Here is a 21,171-nt window from a genome sequence, read left to right on the forward strand (position 1 = left end):
GGTTCCCTCGCGTACGTGCGGCGGCGCAGGTCCGCAATGAGCCCGGCGGGCGCGGCCGGGGCCGGGCCGGGGGAGGCGGTGGCGGAGGCGGGGCCGCCCCGCCCGCTCTGCGGCCACAGGCACAGCCCCGGCGGCAGGTACGGCACCGGCCCCGCGCCCGGGACTGCCCGGTGGGCTGCGCTGGGGCTTTTTGGGGGTATTCGGTGGTTGTTGCTTTTTTCCCCGTGGAGCTGGCGAGCTGCGGGTCGTGCCCGCCCTCTCCGTCGCCAGCCCGGCGCGGGGGGCTCTGAAGGGCCGGGGTGCGGTGGGGGGGTCCCGCTCCCCGTGCCGCCTGAGGGGCACCTTCCCCGGGGGGTCGGCGAGCGGTGTCGGCCCCTCGCCTGCCCGGGGCCGCTCGGTGCCCCCGCACCGCCCACGCGCGGGGGCCGGCAGCGTTTGCGGGGTCACTGCGGGCGGGGGCATTGCGGGGCATTGCGGGGCACGTGAGCGGCGGGGCCGCCCCGGGACCGCCCGGCGGGGCGGGCGCGGCAACAAAGGGCGGCGGGGCCGGGCTGGGCCGGACGGGGAGCCGGGCTGGGTTGGCGCTGCTCGTGCGGGTCTCACCCCCCGCCTCGCTCTCTCCTGTCCCGCAGCCCCGGCCGCCAGGACCGCGCCGCACCCGCGACAGCGCCGGGCTGCGCCGGCCGCGCCGCAAATGAAGTGCGAGAACTGCACCAAAAAGGTGAGTGCGGCGGCCCGGTCCTGCCCGAACCCCTCGGCTGGGGAGGGGGACGCAGTCCCGGGGGTGGGGGACGCAGCCGGCGGGGACTCCCGGGACCGGGGTTACCCCGGGAGGCCGAGCGGCGCTGGCCGCCGGCCCCAAGGTCACCGCGCTCCGCGTCCTCCCCGCGCCGGCACCTCCCGGGAGCCCCCGGCTGCGGCAGGAGCCGCTCCGCTCCCCCTCGGCCTCCCCGGGCAGCCCCCGGCGCTCACGGACCGCCCAGAACTCCAGAACTGATGGACCACGGGTGGTTCCATCGCAGCAATTGCACTTGGAACACAAGGCCCTGCGTGTGAAGGGGCAGAAGGAACGCTGCCAGAACGCTGTAAAGTAACGTACCATTAGTGGTTAATGGTAGCCAGTTCTGCGAAGGTGTGCTCGCAGAACGGTGAATGGGCTTGGCATGATCCCTGCATTTTCTGTTTTGTTTCAGGAATGCAGTAAAAAACAGAAAAATGATGATACACAAAGCACATCTGTTGATGCATTGAGTTCAGACGATGGCTTTGAAGAGGTAATGCTCCTTCTACAAACTGTAATATGCTCTATTTGTATTCTTTTGTTGTTGCTACCCCAAGGGAGGTTATAAGGAGACAACTTTCAAGTCCTAAACATAACAATAATCAACAAGCAGTTGTAAGCAATTTTGAGCTCTTGTAGAGAATGAAAAATCTTTTCAAAAGGTGAAATAAAAGCCCATTTTGAGTGTCAAAAATCTTTAAAACAGACACAGAACTTGAGAGGAATTTTGATAGTAAAAGGGCACAAAATGTCTTTATATCTAAGTTTCTTTCTTCTTGGTGAGCCGCCAATGGTTGTCATAGCAGATGTATGATGCTCTTGATCTCACAGTATATGTTCAATGCAGTTGTAGGACTGTGTTCTGTTTTACCTCGTGGTACAAAGCCCAAGCCATCTTGCTGTTAGAGGGGCATCCGCTTAAAGAGGTTTGAAAGTTCAGGTAAAAGTTTTCTTGGTGCCTTGGTGAGTTGATGGGGACTGTCAGCTCTGCAGTGCAGTGCAAATGAAGTTACTAGAAGGTGGATTAGGGGCTAAATTTAGATCTCTGTTTGCACTTAAACATGTTGCAGTTTCACAGTAATAGCAAGAGCAGAGTCACGGAGGGGATGGAACAAATTATTTTGATTACCTGTAAGTTCCCTTGAATGTTACACAAATGTCATGGGTTGTCTTCTTTAAAACCAGTGAGAGCATGTTTGCCCTTCAGCTGGCTCATTGCAGAGGTCTTGAAAATCATTTGATTGTTATTAAATACTGGTTTACTTTTTTTTCCCCCCCTAGAAAAATGAGTTTGATACATTGGCTAATGCTAAAATACTCCTTAGCGACTGCTTAGCTTGTGACAGTTGTATGACATCGGAAGAAGGAGCCAGAGTTTTCCAGCAGAATCAGAAGGAGTTCTTTCGTGTTCTCAACCTTAATAAGGTAAAGTGACCCAAACAATAACACACAGTTTTCTGTGAGGAGGAGGCAGTTACAGAATGACTAAGCAGCTTGGTTTCCCAAGGCAGATAATGTGAAGATTTGTCAATATATGTTTTTTCCGAAGAGGAAGTAAAAACTTGAAGCAAGATGAATGATAAAGTACTTAAAATCATTTTGCACTAGAGATGTGAGGTCACAGCATTTAACCTAAATGCTGGAAGGCAGTTACTGCACCTGCAGAAGGAAAATTTATTGGAAATGTAACTCCCTCATTACTGTACTAACAAATTAGTCTTGTAGTTCAATATTTATAGATATTCCTACCTTTATTACTAGGACTGTTCTGGGTGGGGTTGGTGCCACTGTATCCACATAACATAAAGTTAGGAAGACATCTTATTGAAAGTAGAATTGTCTTTAATATATATATGACCTGACTATATTTGGAACAGAATTTTTTGTCCAAATTCTTAGCAAAACTTAGAAGTGTTCTATTGCTGTCTCATTTTCTGCTGACTTTTTTTTTTTCTGGAAGCTAGTTGCTAAGTACTGTGCTCAGATTTTTAGGACTTGATACTGAATTAATTATTTTAGTTCTGCCCCAGACTTCTGTGTCCTTACTTGGTGTGCCAAAGCTACCAGAATTGAAGCTTTTTCTTGATCTGTATATAAGTGTCATAATTAAGAGGATTCACTACACAGTACTTAAATTTTCTTAGGAGTTTAATTCTCCATACAGTATGATGATGTCATACATGAGAAAAATGAAGAAAAGGGGGGAAAAATAATCTTTTGGGTCACATTAAGAGAGCCTGAATTGTACAGTAGGGAGGCAGCCATTTACCTTTATCAAACTTCAAGGGTCCAAAGGAGGACAGTGAGCCAGAGGCTCAGCTGTGAGCTCTGAGTTGTGAGCTGTCCTTGAGAGGTCAGTACACAGCATGTAAGTACAGACTGTGGTCTCTGACTTTTGCAGGGTGAAACTTGTCTGTGGCACAGTCCAAGGTTCCACTGGTGTGGAAAATGACCCTGCTAAAACACAAGATTTGTCTTCACCTAAATGCCACAACCATCAGAGCCGTACAGTTCCACACGCCCCAGAGTATTTTCAAAGGGTTCCTCAGTGCCTGCAAACCCTGGTTTGTTGAGGGTTCCATCTTGCTACTTTCCCTCAGCAACTTAAGTGATAAAGACACAGGAGCCTTAACAAAGAATCAGCTCTGTAATTTGCTGGGTTGGATTTACAGCTTCAAATACACCTGCTCCTGTAAACATCAGTTTACTTAATATTTAAACATAAAACTTTTTGCATATTTGGTAGAATCTTGGTAGAATCTTTCATATTGCTAGAACATCATGGGTGCTGAATGCCTCTTAACTTTCCTTATGCCATGTAAAGACCAACCAAAGAATTCCTAGAGGACAGATGGATTATATAAAAGCAACATCTACAGATGATTAAACACTGACAGAATCAGAGGAACACCCTGTCCTGCCCCAACTTGATGGTTGTTTCACAGAGCTTGTAATGATATGGCCCACTGGAGCATAAGATACTAAGGAATAACTCCAGGAGAGGAAAAGGCAGGGAAAGCAAGGAGCCTTACCCTGTTGTAATGACATATCTTTTTTTCTTTTTTTTTACCAGAAATGTGATACCTCAAAACACAAAGTGTTGGCAGTGTCTATATGCCCTCAGTCATTGCCTTATTTTGCTGCTAAATTCAACCTCTCTGTGAATGAAGCAGCCAAGAGACTCTGTGGTTTCCTCAAAAGTCTTGGTAAGTTTGGGGTTTTTATGGTGGTGGAGCAGAAAGGGGGGATTGTTTTAGGTTTTCTGCTTTCTCAGTAGCCTTCCAGTACCTGAAGGGGCTAAAGAGAGCTGGAGAGGGGCTTTTGACCATGGAGTGAAAGAGGGGAGATTTAGATTAGATACTAGGAAGAAATGAGGGTGGAGAGGCCCTGGCACAGGTTCCCAGAGGAGCTGTGGCTGCCCCTGGATCCCTGGAAGTGTCCAAGGCCAGGTTGGAAGGGGCTCTGAGCAAGCTGGGCTAGTGGAAGGTGTCCCTGCCCATGGCAGGGGGTGGAACTGATGGTCTTTAAGGTCTCTTGCAACCCAAACCATTCTGGGACTCTATGCTGTGATATTTTGTTGTGCAGTCAGAAGGTGCCATTGCACAACTTAGTTCAGAGTTTGAACTCCTCACTCTGTGATGTTCCAGCGGGGCACCAGTGACACAGAGCAGTGTCACACATGGATTGGAGACATTCCCTGTTCCCAGAAAGGTCATGGAATAGAAGGACATTGTAGAGCTGGCTCCAAAGCCTCCACTATCAAGAAATGAGGGAGGATTTGCTCATGATCTTCACTAAGATTTCCCTGTATTTTGTAACTTGAGGGAGGAGGGAATTCTTACCCTAAATTCCTTCTAGTCCTTTTGACACATTAAATCTCCACAAGACTCTCAGTTCTGTTTTTTCCCTGTAATTTGAAATTACATGCAAGAACTGTTGTATCTGCCTATTTTATGTTAAAGCTGTATTTCCTTTCTTCATTATGCTATATATAAGTTTGGAATTTTTTTTTTCATTTACTTGAGAGAAGAAAGAAAAAAAGGACAGTAATAAACCCATAAAGTGTTTCCATATATATACATATTCATTTTTCTTAGTTTTTATGATGCATCTTTGTACCCAGTATATTTTCTTCATCTAAAAGCACTGCTAAGTTGTGGTGGGGCCCAGTTTTCTCAGAACATGTTCATTATCAGTGTGGGGATGTGCTCAGTGTTACGTAGGCTTATAGGGAGTGTGTTGCTAAATAAGCAGAGAGCAGGTCTCTGCAGTATTGGTGATATGCTCCTGTACCTCTGCAGACAAATTCAGGAATGGGAGATATAACTGGATGTATTTTTTTGTGGATAATGATATGTGACTTCAGCATGTCTTGAAAAGAACACTCCTTTACAAGAGTCACTGTGAGTCACCCTGGAGTCATGAAATCCCCCTCAATTAAACCAAAAGCAATAGATGCTGAATGGCAAACTCCTCTGAAGGAGGCAGAGAACTATTTGAAGTGTTGCTTGCAGCATTAGCAAGCTGGTGGTCCTTTTAAATTCATGACATAGAAGATAAGTTTTTCAGTGTACGGCTTTCATTTATTTTCTAAAAATTTGGAGCGGGGAAAGAATATACTCATTGATCCTCCAAGATTTTCCATAGGCCTGGAACTTTGAGAGATGCACCATTCCCTGTTCCTTTCTGCTTGCTTCCCCAGGGGTGCATTATGTATTTGACACCACTATAGCTGCAGATTTCAGTATCCTGGAGAGCCAGAGGGAATTTGTGCAGCGGTACCAACGGAGGAACCAGGAGGAACATGCCTTACCAATGTTTGCCTCTGCCTGCCCTGGTGAGAACTGATTTCTCCATCCTTCCTGCCCTTCAGCCTGGTCTCACTGCAACTACCAAGGAACTAAGGAAAGAGTGGCTTCATTTGGGAGCTTTACACAACTTAAGGCATTTTTGGTTTGCTTCTGAGGGATACCAAGCACACAGTACTTGTTCCCAGTATCACTGGTCATCCTCAGTGCCTGGAATTGAGAATCAGAACTGGAATGGAGAAGTTAGTGGCTGCTGCTTGTGTGTTCAGACCACACAGTTTAATGGGGCATTTCCTTATTGAAAAGAACCTTTAAGGAACTTTGATAGGATTAAACCACAACCTCTCTTATCCTAAGCCAAGTTCTGAACTTGCCACTTAAGCCTGGGGGGAAAGTAGCAGGTGACATTCCTTGTAATGACTGTGAGATGGTCATGTCTGACACTCAGAAAGTAATCCTCACATGAAATGTCACAGCCTTGACTCACTAAATGTTTTACTTTGGGAATTTTGCACCTGAGAACGTGTTCTGTATGAACAGAACCTGCACTTATCCCAACTGAATAGATGCAGAACATTCAGTCACTGCTTATTTTTTCCATTTGTTAGCACACCACCATTTCAGTCTAAAAGTTACCTTCCTAAAACAGAAGTATCAAAAAAGAGGTAGAAGTAACTCCTTTGCCTAACATCCCCCTCAACTCTCCCCTAAAATTAATGGTTTTCCTTTTCAGAAGGCTGATAAAAATACCAAAATATTTCTTGCTAACTCTGAAATAACTCAAGTGGCTTGCAGTGGTTAAAGAAATGTTAGTGATGAGAGAGTGAGTGAGAGTTGCAGTTGGTAATGCCCAGAATCTGCTGTTGTCATTGATTTAAAGTTTAAATACTACTGTTTGAATTATATTTAATAATTTAATACTCTGTGTGTTCTGTGGTTGAAGTATCTGGGTTATGCTTTAGGTACTACATATATATACTAGGAGGAAAAGTGTTTTCTTTTCATCTTACTGTTATCTTAGTGTAACCTCTTATCTTTAGGTGCAGGCACACTATATATTGCTTTTTTTTCATGTGAAACCTGTGAAGTTGAAACACCCCCCATTAATTAGGTTGTGCATGGTTTCTGTAAAATTCAGGACCTGAGGATTTCTTTTAGAACTTCTGAGAATTTTGATTTTCTTCATCTAGAAACAGAGCTCAGTTATCTGCTGCTCTTACTGGAAATATTTTAAAATAATTAACGGAGCAGTTTTCTTGTCCTTGTGTGGCCCACACAAAATAGTTTCTGGTTTCAGTGCAGGTTGTGGTGTCAGCCCTCTGTACAGATGTCAGCAGAGCATGGGTGCTTTCCTTTTCTGGGAAACTGAGCCAGAATATCACTGTAAACCCATTTTGAAAACATGGTGTGTTTCTCTGACAGCCCTTAGAGAAAGCAAACATCATGACTAGTCATCTTTAAAGTTCATCATGTGTACTGACCTTAATTGTCTGAGGGCATTTTCTGTTCCTTATTCTCCTTCTTCTCCTTCCCCTCTCTACCCTCAGATTACATAAATTTGTCCCAGAAATGCTGTTTACCGTGTTTATCACAAGATGTTTTTTATACATTTCAGTAGATAGAAGGTCAATGTGAACTCAAGTAGAACTGCTTTTTGCTCTTGTTTATCTTGGGCTGTGACCCTGCTCAGCCCTATCACCCCGTGCAGCAGCCTGGTGTGGAACATCTGCCATGAGCAAAGAGCAGAGCCCAGAGGGCCCAGGACCTGATAAAAAGGTGGATTAGTGTCCCTCTCTTAATTGTTCACCTCCTGCTGCTCCCAAAGGAGAAAGTGAGCTGATGGTTTTGTTTCTTGTTTAAAGTACAACAGTGTAACTACTGATAGTACAGGCAATCACTTGTGTTCCTCAATGTACCAGGCTGGTCAGCAACATGCAGCACGTTTTGAAACAGCCAGTTTTTAATGCATTGCCAACCTCTGTGTACTCCCAGAAAAGCCAAGGGGTTGGGATTTGCAGCAGCAGTAGGAAGAACATAACTATTGAGGATTCAGATGCTTTTGTCCCAGTCAACTAATTGCCTTTTTCAGGAACGGGGTTTTACAGGAGCAAAAGTTTTCTTAGTTTTCTCACCTTTCCTAAAGATGTACAGATACATTTATGGCATCTATCTTTGTGACCTTCTCACAATAACCACTAAAAATATGTGTTCTGAAGTACCTCTGCAAGAAAGTATGCATTGATTTGTAGGGGTTTCTTGCTCTTTGATGCCAACACAAGCCAGCAAATGGCTGAGAATCCGAATGAATTTGTGGAGGGGGTAGGTCTGGGTGGGTGCAGGTGCACCCTGATGGAAGAATGGGGTATCTGAGGCTTCCTGTGCCTGGGGCTCTGGAACTGAGCCCTGGGATGAGCAGGCAGGAACAGCAGTGTGTGTGTGCAGGGCAGAGCAATGCCTGTGCCCCTCACCAAGGCTGCCTGTCAATCAGCCAGGGACTGATGGGCATCAGGAGCTGCAACTCTGAGACACTTGTTCCATCTGCTGCAAGGACAGAAACAACTTCAGAAATTACTTTGGGCAATACCTGTCAGAAATCTCTTGGGATTCAGTGAAATGTCCTTACAGCTCATGACTACAATAGCTGAAACATTCCAGTTTTAAGAATTCATAGCAGGAGTGCTGGGGTGAGTAATGGCAAGTACAAGGCAGAGTGGTTTTTAAACTGTCCTTCTTTGGTTTGAAGCAGTTGTTCTCTTTGGACAGCACTTGAGACTAAGGCCATTTGAGCAGTAGGATGTACCCATGCTGCAGAATGTAATACAGCCTTTTACCAAACACCAAGGAATTAAGTCCTTTGTTGCAGGTACAGTTGAAGGTGGACGTGAGGCAAACCTTCTGTTCAGAGTCTGGCAATTCAGCACAGTCCTGACATGTAAATCTGGTCCTCAGCTTTTCCTACAGCAGAAATGAATGGTTGTTGAAGATGGTGTGTGTCTTTGAGATTTTCCATGGAGACCACTATCTGTTCTTCAGCAAGAATTGGGAATATTTAAACAGCTGGAGGATCCTCGGGTTTTTCTAATACTTTCACATTCTCATTTTCATCAGTAAAATTTTATAACACTGGGAAAACTACTCTGCCATAGAGAGGCAAACAGCTGAACACCGCTTGGATCCCACTTTTGTGCTGCTGTTCTGACTTAAACATTACCAAGTGTTTTTTTACATAAGTGGTAATTCCAAGATTAAAAATTAAGGTACAGATTTTACCCTTCCTGGGCAGCATGTACTGTGCACAGCAGTTTTTCTCTTATGTAAACACTAATTTGCTTGAAGATAAAATATTTAAGTGTGATATTTCTCATTATTCCTTAGCACCAAAAGCAACACACTTCCCTGGAAGGCTGGGCCTAAACCTCCTGCACAGTTTAGGTGTCATGTAGATGAAAAAAGCACCAAACCTTTGCTGTGAAAGATTCTGGGCTGTGATTTCCAGTAAGAGCCTAAGAAAGTGCCTAAGAAAGAATTGCACACCCTAAATACCTCGATTTGCCAGTTCTGTTTTGGAAGGTGGGGAATAATACAACAGCTCTGGATATTGGGAATGGTGTGAATATCCACAGCTTGCCTGAGCTGGCATGCTGAGTGAAGGAGTCTGGTGAGAGGGAGGGGGGTTCTTGAGTAACTAAGGACAGAATGTTGCACACAAAGATTTCAGTTCATTCCTGTGTGTGTGGTTGAGTGTGTGGGTGTTCCTGAAGGTGTGGCTACTCCAGCAATAGTAAAAGAAGCCATTTTTTTCCAGGCTTAATCCATGTGCACCTTGTGATAATGCTTTCATGTGACTCTTCTGTTCCAGGGGGGCGAGCTGGGGGCATGGATACTGAATCTCAGGAAACAGCAGGTTCCAGTTAAGCAGCCAAACAGTGCATTTGTTGTAGTATGAGGTGATCCGAGGGCTGAGGTCTAGAAGGTCAAGTTACTCTTTGTTAGTTGGGGTCCTGTTCTTTCTGCTTTGTTAAATCTGTGCACTAGGAAGGGTGTAACAGGGCACGAAGTTCACAGTGGCTTTAGGTCTAGAGTTAATGACACAGTGAATTATCGATTAAAGCATTATTAACAGAGCCTTGAATTTTCCTCCATTTCCCCTCACCCTGCACAGAAATGTCCTACCTACTGTGAAGGGGTCAGAATTTTTAGGAGCTGTTCTCTGAGTTGTGCTTCTGGGCCACTTCTCCCTCTGACTGTGATTTTTCCTGTCTCTCCAGGTTGGATCCGATATGCTGAAAGGGTGCTCACCAACCTGGTGACCTCTCACATTTGCACTGCAAAGTCTCCCCAGCAGATCATGGGCTCCCTAGTGAAGGGCTACTTTGCCAGGCAGCAGGTAAATAACTCCCATTTATTTTTACCATTATACTCTTCTAAATAGAAAAGTTGGGCTAGTGGGTTTTAATACTGAAATACAGATGTTAGTTATTATTTGTCCTTGTAAAATAAATAGTGCTCTGCTGCTACACAAGTGCCACGATGGGAAGAATGTGCAAAGAACCTCAGTTCATGCAGTGCAATCCTTGCACTCTCAGGGCAACATGGCTTTAGATATTTAAGGATAAAATTAAACCCATGGCAGCTAAAGGGTTTCTTGTGCTGTTCTACAGCACAGCCAAAATAGGAGCGGAGGAGAGACATGTGGAAATTGCCCTGTTATCTGGGATCAATAAAAGCACTGTATCCTGGAAACAAATCTTTGTATCCTCTCAAGTTTGTAGGTTGAAAAAGCTGCTGTTCTTTACATATCACACTTACATGGAACTGCAGCCACAGTCTGTAGGAAATTGTTGCTGTCTGCACATGGATACAGAAATAGAGAGACATAAATGAGTGACAGCTGGAAACCAGAACTCCTGAACTGTATTCATTTTCTAAGGCAATCAAAAGCTACAGAAAACGTGGTGTGAAGGTATAAGTAGGAGTTCCAGCCAGAAGACAGACTTTGGAAGTCTGTTGCTGATGCTTTGTGACTTCTGGCAAATCATTATCTGTGTGTGGCAGCCTCTAAATGTAATGGGTGGGGGCTGATTCCTGGTATTGCCTGCACGGGGTTTATGACACTACTTCTGTCCTTGTCATCCTTCAAGCTGTCTTTTGCTCTTCAAGGAGTTCACTTGTGCTCCCTTCTGTGTTCCACAGAACTTGTCTCCTGATAAAATTTTCCATGTAGTTGTGGCGCCTTGTTATGACAAAAAGCTGGAAGCCTTGCGGGAAGATTTCTACACTGCCTTGTATAATTCATCAGAAGTTGATTGTGTCCTGACATCAGGTGAAATCTTTAAACTTACCATCTATAAATATATAAGTGAATCACCAGTTTTAGCACAGCCTTCATGTCAGACTTGGCTTTTTTCAAGTCTGCTTTAGTCCTAAGGTTGGCTTTTCTCTGCTTAAAAATAAGTACGTCTGTTTTTGTGGGACTGTGAAGGGGATACTTTCCTTCTAAGTTGCTATTCATCTGACATATCAGGTGTTTCTTTCTGTCAGCCTCTCGAGGAAGGTAAAAGTTATGCAAATCTATATTTAAAATGATTATCTGTCTTGTCTGTGGTCATTATTTAATCTCCACTGGGATTATTTTTAACACTCCAAATTCATGTCTTTAGCCTTAATGTCCAAACTACACATCCTGCAGTGTAGAGACATCTTCCAAATTTGCCCTACCATGAAGGCTAAGGATTTAAGCAAAGCTTGGGCAAGCTTGAAGGCCCTTTTCTTTGGGGCTGGAAGTGTCAGGCTTCTCAAGTTATTGGAGGGAACTGACTCTGGGAAGAGCTGGACAATGTGACTGAGCAGGTGTTGGGACATTGATCTCTAAAACAGGCACAGCGTGGGGGTTGTGCTTTGTGTTGAAAGTAAAATGTCTCATGTTTTCCTACAGGTGAAATTGTCCAAATAATGGAACAGAAAAATGTGTCTATGAAAGATGTGCCTGAAGTAGCTGTAGATAGTTTGTAAGTAGCTTTGTTGTGGATTGTTTCCTTATTTTGATCATAAATGACACCTTGAAGCATACTCAGCATCAATGTAAAACTGCTCAGGAGAATGTTTTTTCTTTTTAAAGAAAAAAACCTGCATCAAAGCCTGAATATCCCACAGCTTCATCCTTTATGTGGTGGCCAAAACCACAGAAGTGTTGTCTTAGATGTTCATTGCTATATATAAAAGTAATATGAAACAGATAATATAAAACTGTATATGCTGTCTAAACACAAAAGGGTCATTACCTCAGATTATATGCTACATAATAACTCCTTTAAAATTTATGACTTTAGAAGATTTGTGTAGCTCCTTATTTTTATTTTAACGCAGTAATATTAGATTTGACTGTGCTGAGCTCATGCCTTGCTGGTAAATGTGACTGTCTGGGGGTGTTGACCCCGTTCAGAGCTCTCCTGTGCTTGATCTTGAGTGAAGCCCAGCAGGCTGATGTGCCTCACACAAAGCTGCAGGGACACAGTCGTGGGCTTGACCATCTGCTCTGTGCTCCCCTCTCCTTCACAGGAAATTTCCACTTCCCCAATATGTTCACGGAGAACTGCTAGAAGCAGCACCCTTTCAGGAAAGGGTAATTAACTGGTTTTTATACTGAGGACAGCAGTTAGTTTTTCAAGATTAGCTCAGACTGAACTGTGCTGTGGATGAGAAGCACACAAAGCACTGAAGAGGTTTTGTTTACACCCCATATGCCTGGCTCAGGGAGCACTGTGCCTGGTGGTTAATTCTCAGGCTTAGTTACAGAGGCTGCTCTCCCTGATCTTTGCTCAAGTGTGACAGATGTTCCTTGGTATCTTTCCAGAGGGGTGGTAGTGGAGCAGTAAACATGCTTTCTTGCAGAAAATAGAAAACTCTGTAAGTTTGGAAAAATCCTTTTCAGTTCCAGTTAATATCCTGCTTGGATCTTGTCTAGAGTGGAGGAATTGGAGTGGTGCAGTGGGAACATGTTCAGAGCTGTGTTTCTGGTGCAGCTCCTGTGATTGCTTCTACCAGGAACTGTCACACAATGAGAATTCCACGAATAAAGCTCTTGCAGGCATAATCACATAGAGACAGTCACTTAATTCTGTATCAGCCTGTCCAATGAAAGAACAAGCTGTTATTCAGAATATACCTGGTTTATTAGCTCAGTTTATAGAACTACAGAATCTCCTGAGTTGGAAGGGACCCACTAGTTGGAAGGGATCAAGTCCAACCCCTGGCCCTGCCCAGGACACCCCAGCAATCCCACCCTGTCCCTGACAGCTCTGTCCTTGAGCTCTGGCAGCCTTGGTGCTGTGCCCACTGCCCTGGGGAGCCTGTTCAGTGCCCAACTACCCTCTGGGGGAAGAACCCTTTCCTGAGATCCACCCAACCCTTCCCTGACACAGCTCCAGCCATTCCCTGGGTCCTGTCACTGGTCAGAGGGAGCAGAGATGGATGTTGCCCCTCCTCTGCCCCTTGTAGGAGCTGCAGACCCCGATGAGCCTCCCCTCAATCTCCTCTTCCCCAGGCTGAACAGACCAAATGACCTCAATTTATGTTGGGAGATAATGTTAGCTTTTCAAAGGATTAATCTGATAATACTGATTCAAGCTGAGAGACCTGATGACATAAATTTTTGCTCTTCTGGGGTCTTAAAAATAGATCTTGCAGAGAAATTTAAATAACTTGGACTCTTCTTAAAATAAGTCCCAGCACAGCAGCAATTTGTGATGAAGTGCTTGGTGTTAAAAAGTTCCATGGATAAAGTAATTTGTGTTTGAGTTCTTAACTCACTTGTGTAGCTCCAGCAAACAGCATTTGGCAAAAGTTGGGAGAAACACCATGGAACAAAATCACCTGAGGTTGTTAAAAAAAGAAAACAACCCCAAAAAACCAACCATAAGCTGCAGTAGTTCTTCAGTAGCTGCACTGGTGTGGCATGGAGGGGACAGACATATTTGAGCTTTTCAGTGATTTAGTACTTATTAAAAAAAGTACTTATTAAGTGTAATAACTTTGTTAGTGAGGTGTTTGCTGTGGTAACTCTCACCTGGGCTCTGTGGCCGAGCTCTGTGCTGGGATCAGCTCAGGCAGGAGCTGCCAGTGCCAGGGAGGGGCACTCTGGGTGTTCTGGGAGAAGGGAACGAGACTGCACCCAGAGGGGCTGTTACATGGAAGAGCAAAGCACATCATCTGTCTGTCTGCTGATCAGCCCAGTGTCTCCTCCTGGAAGTGGCATTCCCACCCCCACATGGATTCCTCCTCTGCCAGGAGGGAACAGGAGCCCCCAGAGCTGCAGCTTTGGGATCCCCAGCACGTGTCCCAGCACAGCCCCTCCTGCAGCCACGTGGGCTCAGCAGAGCTGCTCCCAACTGGGGCAGAGGTGAAGCTCCAGGAGAAGGCCATGGCCTTGGACAGGAGCTCTCACTGCCTTCCCTGAGCTAGAGCACAGCACTTGTTTCAAGGTACACTATTCTAACTTGGTTGCAGCTGTACCAGTTCAGTGTTCTGTTGACACACTGTTATAGACTGTGACAAACAGCTCCTGGAGCAGGAGAATTGTCTGTCAGCAAAGACTTGTAACTTTATATTCTCACAGGCAAAAACCTACTATTTAAATAATTTTATTTAAATATTTTCCAAAAAATGTCTCCTGAGCAGTGAATGGCTGTTAACCAAATATTTAGGCTGTGCTGAATGTGCATTCTTACGAATTACTGTTGCTTGAACATGGAAAGCCCTACAGCCTTTATTTTATATATATTTTATTTTATTTTTTTCACAATCTTGCTGCTGTCCTGACCAGTTTACATTTTTTAAGCTGTAATAAAAATGTTAATGTGTTCTTACTTAGTGCTACAAAACACTTTTTGGTGGGGGAGATAGAGAAAGGGAAAAACATACTGCTTGACTGAAGGGAAGGAATGGAATTTCAGAGTTGATCTTCCTTTCTGTTGTTTTCTAAGGTTTGCTGACATAAAGGAGGGAGATGTAGTAAGGCACGATGGGAAGAGGTCTGATGGTTACCTGGAGCACATTTTTAAACATGCTGCAAAGGAGCTTTTTGGCATGGATGTCAAGGAAATCACCTACAAAGCATTAAAGTAAGTCAAGAGTTTTGTATCCTTGTTATGTAGGACTGGCTAGTTAGAATAGAATATTTTCACTTGCAAGGGACCTACAATGATCATCCAGTGCAACTGTCTGAGGAATGTGGGCTGACCAAAATTAACCACCTCTCTGGGGGATTCTGTTCCAGGGTCTGACCACCCTTTTGGTTAGGAAAGGGTTGCTGAAGTCCAGTCTGAACCTCCCCTGGTTTAGTTGGTGCTGCAGTGAATGCAGCTGATATGTTATAAACCTGTAAGTCTGTCACAGCATTCATTTAATTGATAGCTTAACCACACTTTAAAAATTAACTATAGTTCTATTCTGAGTTACACCCCAATTTCTGCTTAACACAGTTTAGAAACTGGAAGAGTTCACCTTGATCTTACTGTTACACTTGTTCTGTTCTCTTTAGAACATCTGAATACAAACTGACACAGTTGGATTGTTCCTCTGGGAACACAGGGGGTTAAAATGTTCTCTGTGTGTTTTGACAGGAACAAGGACTTCCAAGAAGTTACCCTTGAAAAGGATGGGGAGACAGTGCTGCGCTTTGCAGCAGCTTATGGCTTTAGAAATATCCAAAACATGGTCCTGAAGTTGAAAAAAGGAAAGTTTTTGTACCATTTTGTAGAAGTCCTTGCCTGCCCAGGAGGTAAGAATAATTGTGGATCCCCAAACGCTCTGTGCACGTCTTGAATCTCAAAGGAAAGCTGCCCTAAGGCAAGCACTTCATTCCTTCCTAATTCCCTTCTTAATAATCTAAAATCTCATTGTTTAATGAAGGGTCCAGAACACCAGTTACAGGTTGTGGGTTGGCTCAGGAATTGATTGGTTTTTCCAAAATTAGCCCCAGTGTTTCTGGCTCTCTGCTGACCTATCAGTCAGTGCCGGCACTTCCAAACCTCAGAGGAAATCCCTGAAATGGTCGTTGTCAAGGGCAAGAAAGAGAAGATAATTAGGATCATAAAACCACGGAGAAGGCAGGGAAAGACTGTTGATATGGAAACCTCATTTCCATTAAGATGATGCTGATATCAGAGTCACTTTAGGTAAATACAAATTGTAATAGCACTGGGGGCAGTTTATGTAAAGCCAAGTGTGAAAAACGAATTTTGAGTTAAAATTTCTCCTCATATCAAACCTCATCACCCTTGCAGCTTTTTTGTTCCTTTTTTTTTCCCCTAAGGGTGCCTAAATGGCAAAGGCCAGGCCCAGACTGAGGATGGCAAGCCAGACAGAGCCCTGCTTGCCCAGATGGAGGAGGTGTACGCTGCCATTCCCGTCCGGCTGCCAGAAACCAACCTGCACGTACAGAAGGTGTACCAGGACTGGCTGGAGGGCATGGACTCCAAGAAGGCCCAGGAGACTTTGCACACCACATACAGTGCAGTGAATCAAAGCACGAGCAGTTTGGACATCAAGTGGTAACAGATGACAGGGCAGAGCTGTGCTGAGCTCTGGGGTCACCACGGGGACCCTCTATGCAACCACGGAGCACCAGCCAGGGTGAGTGAGGCACTGCCCAGCTGGGGACTGTTCCTGGGGAAGAACCATTGCTTTGCAAAACCACAGAAGTCTCCAAAAGCTCTGGTTCCTGCCACTGTCATTTAACTTTTACTGTGTGTCGTTTCATGGATTTCCTCATTCAAAAACGTGATCTCGCAAGGTCCAGAAGCCCTTTGGGAGTGTAATTCCTGAAGAAGTTACTCCCTGGAGTGAAGCATTCCATTCACTTCACAGCATGGGCTCCTCCAAGAGGGTGAGATGATTTTACTCCTACTCCTAGGTGTGCAATCCCTGTCATCACAGGAGAACAGTCCACAGGAATTTCAGTATTGTTGCAGTTGGTGTGAAGTAACTTGGGATTTACTTGTCTGGCTAAGGAAAAAGCCCTTTAAAAGGACAAGTGAGTATATGAAGAGATGTAATGAATTTCTATATGCCTTGTATCTGTAATTCAGCAAAAAAATGCTCAGTTCCAAACTAGCCACCATTCCTTCCTGATGTAATGTCACAGGATGCTTCACAGAAACTGAACCTGGGAAGCTAATGCTGACTGGTTCATTTAAAATAGCTCCAAATAGGTTGGTTGGTTGGTAAAAAAGAGAACTTACTTTAAGTTGTCTTCAAAGCTTGCAGCCAGGAGTGGTGGTGCTGCTTGGCTTCTCTCTGAGAGTGAAACATGCCCAGATTGTTCTTTCATTTGTCTCCCATGTTGACAGACTTCTGCAAAAAATAACTTCCTGGGGTGCCTCTGAGAAAAAAGTCCTGAGCAATGCTTGTGAACTCATCAGAGTTAAGATACATCAGCATCATGAATTTTGGTGCACTTATTTTTCTAAGTATGCTGTAGAGGTTTCATTTAACAGACACTGTAAAGTGCTCTTGGCATGCAAGCTTGTCTGCAGTGTCCTGGGTTGTCAGAGGGTTGTTCAAGAATGTGATGGACAAAAGAAAATTAAACTCCTGCCAGACTTCCTCAGATTTTCCTGGTAACATCCAATCTGTTCACCATTAATGGCTGTTTGAAACTAGCAAAGTTCCACCTTTCCTTGTCCAGCCTGAAAGGGTGGATGGGCTTTTTTAATCATTTCATGCAGTTTGAATTAATCTTCTTGTACATTCAATATTACAAGAGCTTGTGTGAGGAAGGTCTAATCCTGCAAAAACCTGTGTGTGTTTGAAATCCACATTTCACCTGAACCCAGTGGATGGGATAAAGCAGCAGGGAAGGCAGTGCAAGTCCTGGCATTGGCCGAAAAGGAGAGAGACACTCAAGTGTCACCCTGATGACAAGAAATAGTTCTCTTAATGTGAAGCTGTTAATAATTGCAGCCTCCACCTAAACAAGAAACCATTGCACTTGGAGGGATGTTTTCTTTCAAGTGCAGATGAATTTGATTAGTGCACTACCTGAATGCACACCATGAGATTATCCCCATGAATTAGCCCGAGTTGGCCCTTGTAATAAAAACGTGGTACTTACGTGGTGCAATATCAGAACATCACCAGAAATCTACCTCTGTACAGGAAGGGAGGCCAGAAGTCGTGGGAAGACCTGTGTGTGTAGCTGGAACTGTGACAAATGTCTGCTAGAGAAAGATGGGGTGTTGCATGACATTTGGGAACAGATTTCTTTTAGAAGCAACATCCACCTCCTTCAGTCTGATTTTCTTTATCTGCCACGATTTCCTCCAGAAACTCCAACGGAATTATCATGTACTAAGGTGTCCTGTTCTGTTTGTATAGGCCTGTTTCTCTGTATATATGGTTTGTAGCTGGATGCATGTTTAAATTATATGGCTTCTGCTCTTTGTACAGTGTGCTTATTTTTTTATGTGCATATACTGGGTGAAGTGGTATGAAAAAGTGTGAAATCTTCACTAAATGACACAAGAGCTGCCTTGTTCTGAAAGGAGACCCCTGAACTGTTTGTGCAAGGTGACAAATCCTCCTCAGGGGTGGGTGGCACTTTGGCCTCTGTGTTTGGCTGTTGCACTGAAGGGCCTCACTCCCTGTGCCAGTGGGGGACCCCCAGGAATGGGCTGGTCCGTGGGGGAAGGAAATCTGTGCCCTGCTCCCAGGAAATCTGTGGCTCAGTGTATGAAATAAATTATTTCAATTGAATCCACCATTTCTTCCATCTGCTCCAGTGTTTTAACCCCCTGAGGTCACAGTGTGAAGAGCTGTTGATTATTTGGCTGCTGCAGAATTCTTTTTAAAGACAAGAAGGGCATCTAACTGAGCTTGTAGAGGCTGCATGGAATGTCTGTATTATCATTAGTGACCTAAGTAACTGAGACTTGTCTTTTATTTTGGTTAGCTTTTCTTTTATAAGACTTTTTGGAGTAAAACATAAGCCCTTTTCTTTAAAGTGCCAGTTGAAAAGAATTTTTTCTTTCCCCCTCCACCTGCTTTCATTGAAATTTGAGGTATCGGAAAACCTCATTACAGCTTCATATATAGTGAAACACTTGCCTAAGGTTTGATTCTGGCTTTTAAACCTGTAGTTGGAAAGTGTTACTGTTGACAACACATGTTCCAGCCACACTTCTGAAAATACAGCACTATTTAATTCCCTGATTAATTTTTGGCAGCCAATAATTTCCATTGCTCCTGCCTTTTCAGCAAAGGGAAAAGCTCCTGGTGTGGCCACAGCCATAGTGCTTCACCTCTCCCTTGAATGTTCTGCTGAGACAGCCTTGTCTCTAGAGGCTTTTTAGAAAATTCTGAGCTGGAGGGATTCTGGGAAGGGAACTGGAAATGCTGAATTAATTTGGGAATTGTCTTGGGTGTTCTTGACTTGAGTACATCAAGTGCTGGATGCCTGGGTTGTAGTTCTGTACTCTGAGGCTGTTCCAGTGTGTTGTGAGGTCCCTTTGCCTTGAGCAGGAGGTTTCCCTCAGCCCCAGGAGTGTGTGCTTCCCTGACAGTCAAGGATATATCCATATGCAGCAGTCTCAGCTGGACTGCATTTGGACAGTGTTCTGTTACCCAAATTTCAGTGCTTTGTTTTTAAATGGAGCATGACCATGAACTGTCCTGAATAAATCCTGATGCTTAATTCTGCACTGATTCCATCTCATCCCATAAAAAAGTCTCAGTACACCTGGTTTCACACTTGTCTGGAGTGCTGAGCATGTCTCTGGCACCAATAGTGCCTCAGCTGTTTGGGAGAGTTCTGGGTCACAGCTACACCTCCAACTCTCATAAATGGAAGGAGAAAGTTGCCAGATTGCTGTGGGAAAGGGTAATCTGCTCTCTAGAATTGTAAATTAATATACTGAATCACTGCAAGGCAGACAAGCCTCTATGGCTTTAAAGCTCTGGTGCCTGGGGAGAAGGATGAAACCAGTCTGTGAGGGCTGACTAATTACACTGAAGTTACTGTAGAGAGTTAATTAAAACACTGGTGCACAAGGAACAATAAAATCCTTATTTGTGTGTGGCCTGATCCAACAAACAGCTGAGGGAAGGATGAAAATTAGCCCTGACACAGACAAGGGATTTTTCATCGATGGGTTGGGTGAAAATGTAACAAACTGAGCAAACATTTCCATATGTTCCCTTGAGCAGCTGGGACCTGAACTTCCACTAAATAATAAATTGATCTGAAGGTGTCCTGTGCTTTCTTTTCAAGGACAGTACGGAAGGGTTACCTGGTCAGAGGAGGAGGAGCTGCTGGCACAGAGCAGGGATGTTCCTGTTGCTGTGTAAACCAGTGACTAGTGAGGAGAGGTTTGCAGGAGGGGAGATGGTGTTCTGGTGTCCTGAGCAACCCTGGAAATGAAAAGCAAACACTGAGGGTGTGTGTCAGGAAAGCACTGGGAATACCCATTTAAACTGTGCAGAGTTCCATCTGTGACATCATCCCTGCTCTAAACCCACGGCATTCCTGCCCCCATTTTCCAAGCGAGTACTTGGGTGCAGCTGAAAAACAATGTCCAAATTCAGCACATTTACCTACTGAAAGGCAAGTTTTCCACAGTGTAAATGCCTTTTTTTCCTCCCCCCAAAAAAAGACTTGGTGTAAAACATCAGTGAAATATAATGGAATATCCAATTAAAATGTTATAACAATTATTTAAGGTCCTGCCCTTTTTGTCCACTGTACAGCTGTTGATCCCAGTGAAGAAAAGTGGGAGCAGCATGATAAAGGATCAGGTCAAGGAAAGCCTTTGGCATTGAGCTCCCTCCCGGGCAGTTCCATCCCTGCTGCAACGTGACCCCATGGAACAGGGAAAAATCGGGATAATCCCGACAGGTTCTACCGAGATTTGAACTCGGATCGCTGGATTCAAAGTCCAGAGTGCTGACCATTACACCATAGAACCAAGTGGTGCTTCTCTGCCCTGTGAGCCTGGCCAATAAAGCCATAGTCAACAAATCCCACTGGGAAAACTACACTGGACCCGCAGTGACTGGCAGGAATTTAACACGATCTACATATCCATATTTATCCTGCGTTTCTGCAGGATTCATTGTGTTCACAGAATCACAGAATTGTTTTGGTTTGGGAGGGACCTTAAAGCTCATCCAGTCCCACCCCCTGCCATGGGCAGGGACACCTTCCACTAGCCCAGCTTGCTCAGAGCCCCATCCAACCTGGCCTTGGACACTTCCAAGGATCCAGGGGCAGCCACAGCTTCTCTGGGCAACCTGTGCCAGGGCCTCACTGCCCTCACAGTAGAAAATGTCTTCCTTATCTCTAGTCTCAATCAACCCTCTTTTACTTTAAAACATCACCCCTTGTCCTGTCATTCCATACCCTTGTCCAAGGCTCCTCCCCACTTTCTTTAGGTACTGGAAGGCCACAATAAGGTCACCCCATAGTATCATGATGGCAGGAAGCAAACAGGGGCAGTGGGAGAACACCTGTTTTTAGGGACACACGGAATCCTTGTACCTGCCCCGGAGCTCAGTGGTGCCTCCAGCTTTGCTAATGCAGAATTTAGA

General features: G+C 44.7%; 1 long non-coding RNA gene and 1 other non-coding gene across 2 annotated transcripts in view; both read right to left on the bottom strand.

Annotated features, from left to right (window-relative positions):
- Positions 1 to 8,095: 8,095 nt before the first annotated feature.
- LOC113985103 overlaps positions 8,096 to 21,171 on the bottom strand; it is a 13,957-nt gene continuing 881 nt past the window's right edge. The window contains exons 1-3 of the long non-coding RNA XR_005566823.1: positions 21,122 to 21,171; positions 13,655 to 19,995; positions 8,096 to 12,716 (exon numbers count right to left, since the gene is read on the bottom strand). The exon at positions 21,122 to 21,171 is cut by the window's right edge and continues 881 nt beyond it. This is a non-coding gene — a long non-coding RNA (uncharacterized LOC113985103). The remainder of the gene's footprint in view (positions 12,717 to 13,654; positions 19,996 to 21,121) is intronic.
- On the bottom strand, positions 20,478 to 20,549 carry TRNAQ-UUG. The gene has a single exon. It is a non-coding gene; the product is annotated as a tRNA-Gln (tRNA).

This window comes from Pipra filicauda, unplaced genomic scaffold, assembly GCF_003945595.2.
Source record: "Pipra filicauda isolate LSUMZ 115617 unplaced genomic scaffold, ASM394559v2 scaffold80_size11013439_pilon, whole genome shotgun sequence".
Lineage (NCBI taxonomy): Eukaryota > Metazoa > Chordata > Aves > Passeriformes > Pipridae > Pipra > Pipra filicauda.